This window comes from Danio rerio, chromosome 2 (genome assembly GCF_052040795.2).
Source record: "Danio rerio strain M-AB ecotype USA chromosome 2, GRCz13ab, whole genome shotgun sequence".
In the NCBI taxonomy this organism is placed as follows: Eukaryota; Metazoa; Chordata; class Actinopteri; order Cypriniformes; family Danionidae; genus Danio; species Danio rerio.
In genome coordinates, this window is record NC_141022.1 from 20,722,578 (window position 1) to 20,729,147 (window position 6,570).

Here is a 6,570-nt window from a genome sequence, read left to right on the forward strand (position 1 = left end):
TCTGTGGTCAGCACTTCTTGTAAAGAGAAGAGTTGTAACCCTGGTGTCTTTGCCAAATTCCCTCTATCGGCCATCAGCCATCTGTCTTGTGGCTGCTGACTTATCATCCTAGTGAATGCTGCACACTGGTGGTGGTGTGGGGAGACCCCTCCCTCTAATGATTGTGAAGTGCTTTGGGTGTATGGCCTTACATGATAAATGTGCTTAATAAATACACATTCCATTCCATTCCAAAATATTTTTTGCACCATTGGATTCTTTTGGGCATAAAAAACAGTAATAAAAATAGTAATAATAATAATAATAGTAAAGATAATATAGACATGTCTCTCTCTATATATCCATACATCATAAGACATCAATACATACAACATAATAATTAAACACCAAATACGTATCATATTAAAAAAAGTACAATATACTGTCATTTCTCAACATTTTAATCTCCAGTATCAATTTAATGTATTAAATATTTGATTAAAAGTGAGTTATTGTTAATGACAAGCTCTTTTATTAAGGTTAAATATGATACTAGATGTTTTACAGTATACTGTAGGTATTAAAAGAAGCCCATTTCTTATTTAGTATAACAGTGAAGAGGTTCTTACTGGGACAGCGAGGGTACATAAAACAACACCATTTGGGAAATGCTGTCCTAAAAGATCTGAAGTGGTGGGATGAATTTCAGTACCGTTCAAAGAATGAGCGAATCAAAGGGCCACAGTCTGCTTATTTTGCTTTCAGGAAAGTAGGTTGGCATAGTGCTTCAGCCATGGAGCATCCTTAAGAGGCTTGGTGCGATCCAATTAAAAAGAGCTTCCTAGTGGCTGTCAATGCAGCCAGCTCTGCTTCTCGGTTAAACAGGAGAGTCCTATTCTTCAGCCACCCACTAAGGCACCTCAAAGACCGCCAAATCTGTTTTCATCACCTCTCATCACGATCTGTCATGTTAATATAAAGCACGTGAAGGTTATCAGCTTAATTAAATAACCACAAAAGAACTGACAGAATTAAAATACAGATGTAGACAGCCTCTCTCTTTCCTTCTCTCACTTACACACACATTATGCAAAAAAAGCCAATTTCATAGCAAGCACATTAAAGGGAAATTTACATGTTTTTTTTTTCCCTTCTTAAATCAGAGTATTTATATTTCTGTTCAAATTTATTTAAACCGTTTTAAATGTCTCATATTGGTAACAATTTACTTTGAAGTCTCTGTGAAATCAAAATGTATATTGTTTATTTAGCATGCATTGGTTTTCTATAAGTGAACAATTAATCAGTTCAGGTTAACCCTGCAGGCACAGGACGTCAACATTATGTCATATTGATGTTGTACCCCAACATACCCCAACGTCATGGGGATGTTGGATTTTGTTTGGAAATGAAACTTGGGTTGGCGTCAGACCTCAATGTCAAGCCGAAAAGAAGATGTTTGAATGATGCCTTTTCCTGACACCCATTGACTTTCAGTAGAAAAAACGATGCTTTTGAAATCGGTGGATGTAAGCTACCAGCAGTAGTGTGAAGTAACAAATTACAAATACTCAAATTAATGTAATCGAGTAGTTTTTCTCAGGAATTGTAATTTGCTAAGTAGTTTAAAATGTGTACTTTTACTTTTACTACTCCCTTGAGTACATTTTTAATGCTGTATCGGTACTAATTCAACCTGCAGTCACTATTTTTTACTCTTTATGGGAATTAGAAAAATCAAATCGCACATAGACGGCAGTGACGTAGCGGACAGGCCTGCAGGGCACGCACCGCGGGGGGACCCCGCGTAATTAGGGGGCCCCGCGTCGTCGCGATTTTCAATAAACTGTTGGGAACAACTGTGGTCGGAACCAAAGTTCACACGTCTGTGTTCTCTGAACACCTCTCAAGCGGTGGACTACTTCATTCTGATTGCTTGCCGCCAATGTTGCCAACTTAGCGACTTTGTCACTAGATTTAGCGACTTTTCAGACCCCCCTAGCGACAAATCTAGCGACTTTTTTGTGTGTTATTGGAGATTTTTTTTAGACTGTCATTTGACCGTCCCTACTCTTCTTAACGAGCTGCGTGTGATGCCGCCGGCCCCTCCCCGCCTCACAGCACTGACAGGCGGCCCAGTCAGTCCTCGTACAGCAGCCTCTCCCACCTGCAGCCCGAGAGCAGCTCACCCCTCTGCGTACCGACGACAAATGATTTAGCACAGGCAGTGTGAAGGTATTTCCCTTGTACAGTCAAACCGATCTACTTCTCCTTTTTTTTAACAATTTAATTGGACCGTTTATTCTTTTCTTGTTCACAATCACAGATATTTTAGTGACAGTTTCTGAACTTGTCTGAGTTTATTTCATATGATAGATTACTGCACATTCACTAACGTTACACATCTATAATGATATACTGTATTCAGACAGCAATAAATTTAGTTAAATAAACATGCTTATATAAAGTGTAGTGCAATTATAAATACCCCTTTATTAACCATAGGCTGTTAAACATAAACGGTAGAACGTGATGACGCCAGTGAAATGCAAATTGACGTATGACGTATCCAACCCCGCAACCCCCCCCCCCCCCCCCCCCCCCCCTTCATCAGGGGGCCCTGTCAGCGATCCCTGCAGGGGGGCCTCCGCATTTTGCGCTACGCCACTGATAGACGGTAATAGCAACATAATGAATTACCTCAAGACATGGACGCTTTATAATTGCAGCCAACTGCCTGGAAGCATTAAAAGTGTCCAAGAAGATTTCCAAAATCTTTATACGTATTGACCCAGAGACTGTTTAGATGCATGTCACTGATGAAAAGATTGACAGATTTTCACTGTAAATTGGCCATAAACACCCAGCATTTCGTCTTTGTACCCCAATGTCATTGGGACGTTGCATTTTGTTTAGAAAGGAAAATCAACCAAAAATCAACGTCTAATGTTGTTACAGCTTGACGTTGTGTGGACGTTACCACTATAACGTCTATCAGACGTTAGATTTTGGTCGCCATACCTGACAAGTAAATGTCAGTTTTTGCCGTCAATATGTCGTTGGTTTAAGATGTTGGCTCGACGTTGGATTTTGGTCACTTTCCAACACAACCTAAAATCAACCAAAAATTAGCGTTATTTAACATCGTTATTGGACATCAAAATAAGATTGTCCTTAGACCATGGCTAGACATTGAATTTTGGTCACTTGACATCACGACCTTAATCCAAGCTTATATTAACAGCTTTTGACCTTGTGTGCCTGATGAGCAATAACTAAATGCACTACAGAATGTTACTTTTACACACACATGTACAAATTACATGTAAATGCATCAGCTTTTTACAGCATAATACTTACTACTCACTACTCCTGAATACTTTTAAAAGAGCTACTTTTTACTCATACTTTGAGTGATATTTACAACAGATACTTTTACATAACTTGCACTACATTTTTAAGAAAGTAATGGTACTTTAACTTAAGTATGATTTTTCAGTACTCTTTCCACCACTGGCTACCTGCATTCTTCAAAATATCTTCTCTGGTGTTTGAAGTTTTCAACAAGTGATGGGTGAGTAAATCGTGACATGATTTTCATTTTTTGGGAACTATACCTTTAATTAATAGACCTTTGTTACTATCATACTGGTTAAACAAGTTGCATATATAATTGCGCAACATAAACAGTGTATGTTGCCCATCAATTGTTCAATTCTTTTTTTACATTTTATTTGATGCAGTCACTAAACTTGAACTCTCATATTTAAAATATACTTTAAGTGCAAATGCTTCAAATATGAGGGTTCAAGTTTGGCATCTGCATCAAATAAAATGTACAAAAATGATTTAACATGTCTATGAAGCATATTGAATAAATATTAAATGTCTACTTTAATGTTTCAAACTACTTTTGTGAAAATAAAATATCAAAATATGCATGACACAATATTCAATTATACATTTCAATGTATACGTATTCAATGTTTACGTATGTGATAATGGATTAACAAAGTAGTCTGTTTTTATTAAAATAATAGGTGATCATATTAAATTTGATTACATTTTAAATGATAAAAAAAACTTTAGGCTGACAAATGGGTTTAAAGGATAGAAGCAAAGTACAGATTTAAAATGACAATTAAGGACAGTTTTGGGGCTGCACTGTGCTCTTATTCCCTCCTTAAAACTATATTGATTTTCCTTAAAAGCTATTATTGCCTTGTTTTTACTGGAACACCAGATACAAAACACTGATTATGAAAATGATTTTTGGCCATTGCAGTGCCGTCATCTACACTGGGAAAAAAAAGCAAGCCTCTCCAACCGTTCTGTGCTTCTTCCCGGCTTCAAAGATCCCATCTGGTGGATAGCAGGCTGAGCGATGAACTGTGTTTGTTTTAAATACATTCTGAAAGCCCTCTGGCCGTCTGGTAAAATCAGATGAGTCACAGAGAGGTGAACGAGGCGATAAGAGCGGGATGAAACCGCATCTTTCAATCCTCTCTCCGCTAGCATCGCGTTGAGAGTCACCCCCCATTAACCTGAGAGATATTGCCTGGATCCTCTCTGGTCGCTTTAGGGCCGCTACAATAGAAACATGATCAAATAACCCTTCACGCCTAAAGTAGCTACCGCAAGCACCTTTTTTTCTTCGTCCCATAATGATTTGCGCGAATTATGGGAGCAACTTGCATTAAACTGAAACGATGATTAAAGTCTTTTAAAGAAATGGGAGAGAAGTAGGTGACAATATTCTCATTAATGTTCATCTATTTAATATTAAGACAATTTATAAGGACCAAGCTACAAATAATAAAAAATAATAAGCTACAATTAATAAATTGAAATTAGTCTCTCTGCAGCAGTATTATAGATTTATTGGTCTATTGAATATTGAGGGACTGTGGGGACAGTTGCAATATGAGGCAGTTGCAACAAGATTGAAGAGTTTAGATGCAAAAACCTATAAATAATCTCAGTTAGACCCTCTTTCAATCTGATCTTTCCGAATGTGATCATTCCTTCAGTATAAATCTCATTTTTAAGTAAAAATGTATTTTTTTAATGTTCAGAAAATTTCTCATACTGTGTAATCTGTTTTTTGAAACATTATTCATTCATATAATTTAAATAATTGTGTTCTTAGCTTTAAATAGGTAAGTGTTAAAGCTATTGTATCTTCCTTGCAGACAGTTTAATCAGGGTTGACCTACAGTAGTTGGTTATGTTGCAACTGTCTCCAATTAAAAATTTCATTTAAATCTTGCTATATTAACAATGTACAATTTTAATTTTCATCACAGTTTCAATGTAATATAGTTTGAAAAAGTGTATTCTTTGATTAATTAATTCATTTTAAAGTTCAAAGAAGTAGTTTATTAAAGCTTCAGTCTAGATTTTCAGTAAAATATATTTTTGTTAATTTGTTTAGGCCTGATAATTGGTTGTGGCTTGTTAAAGGCCTAACGGCTGTTAAATTACAGAAATTGACTGTATAATAATGGATGTTAAATTACAGAAGTTTACTGTAAAATAATGGACATTTAATTACAGAAATTTCATGTAAAATATTGGGCGTTAAATGACAGAAATTTACCATAAAATAATGGCTTTTAAATGACAAAAAACCCATAAAATAATGGACGTTAAATGACAGAAATTTACTGTAAAATAATGTCTGTTAAATGACAGAAATTTATCGTAAAATAATGGCTGTTAAATGATAGAAATTCACCATAAAATAATGGACATTAAATCACAGAAATTTGCTGTAAAAAAATGGCTGTTAAATGACATAAAATTTACCGTAAAATAATTGCTGTTAAATTACAGGAATTTATCGTAAAATAATGGACATTAAATGACAAACATTTTATGTAAAATAATGGACGTTAAATTACAGAAATTTGCCCTTAAATAATGGCCAATAAATTACAAAAATTTGTCGTAAAATAATGGACATTAAATAACAGAAATTTACAATAAAATAAAGGACGTTAAATTACAGGAATTTACTGTAAAATAATAGCATTAAATAAAATAATAAAGTAAAAAATAAATAGTAAAAAAAGTAAAAACTTTTAAAATAATAGCATTTTTTTGTACAGTGTACATATATTCCAGCAATGTGGGTGGGGGTCCGATAGATGTGGGTTTATCATATTAAGATTTTGGGTTTTCACAAAAAATGGTCTCTGAGAAACTGAAGGAAATGCAAAAAGTGTTGCAACTGTTCTCACTCTCTCCTACCATTCTGCAGGGAATACAAAGAGAAAATGATATAGAGAAAGGACAAATGTGAACTCAAAGACATGCTTGTGATATTAATGTCCCGATAAAATACTAAACATAATGTAATTTTCGTGATGGATCAAAATAAAGAATAAAGTCCACAAAATGTGCCACTTAGTCTGCTCATTGTGTACTGTAAATGGATTATTTGTAACAGATCCCTCAATGAAAAGTACTTTTGTTTAAAATATTTTCAACTTTTATATACCACAATATATCAAGTCAAGAAAATACGTTTTTAGACCCGCAATATGTTGTAGATCAATTATTACTTGACATCAAATATTTAGAAAAATT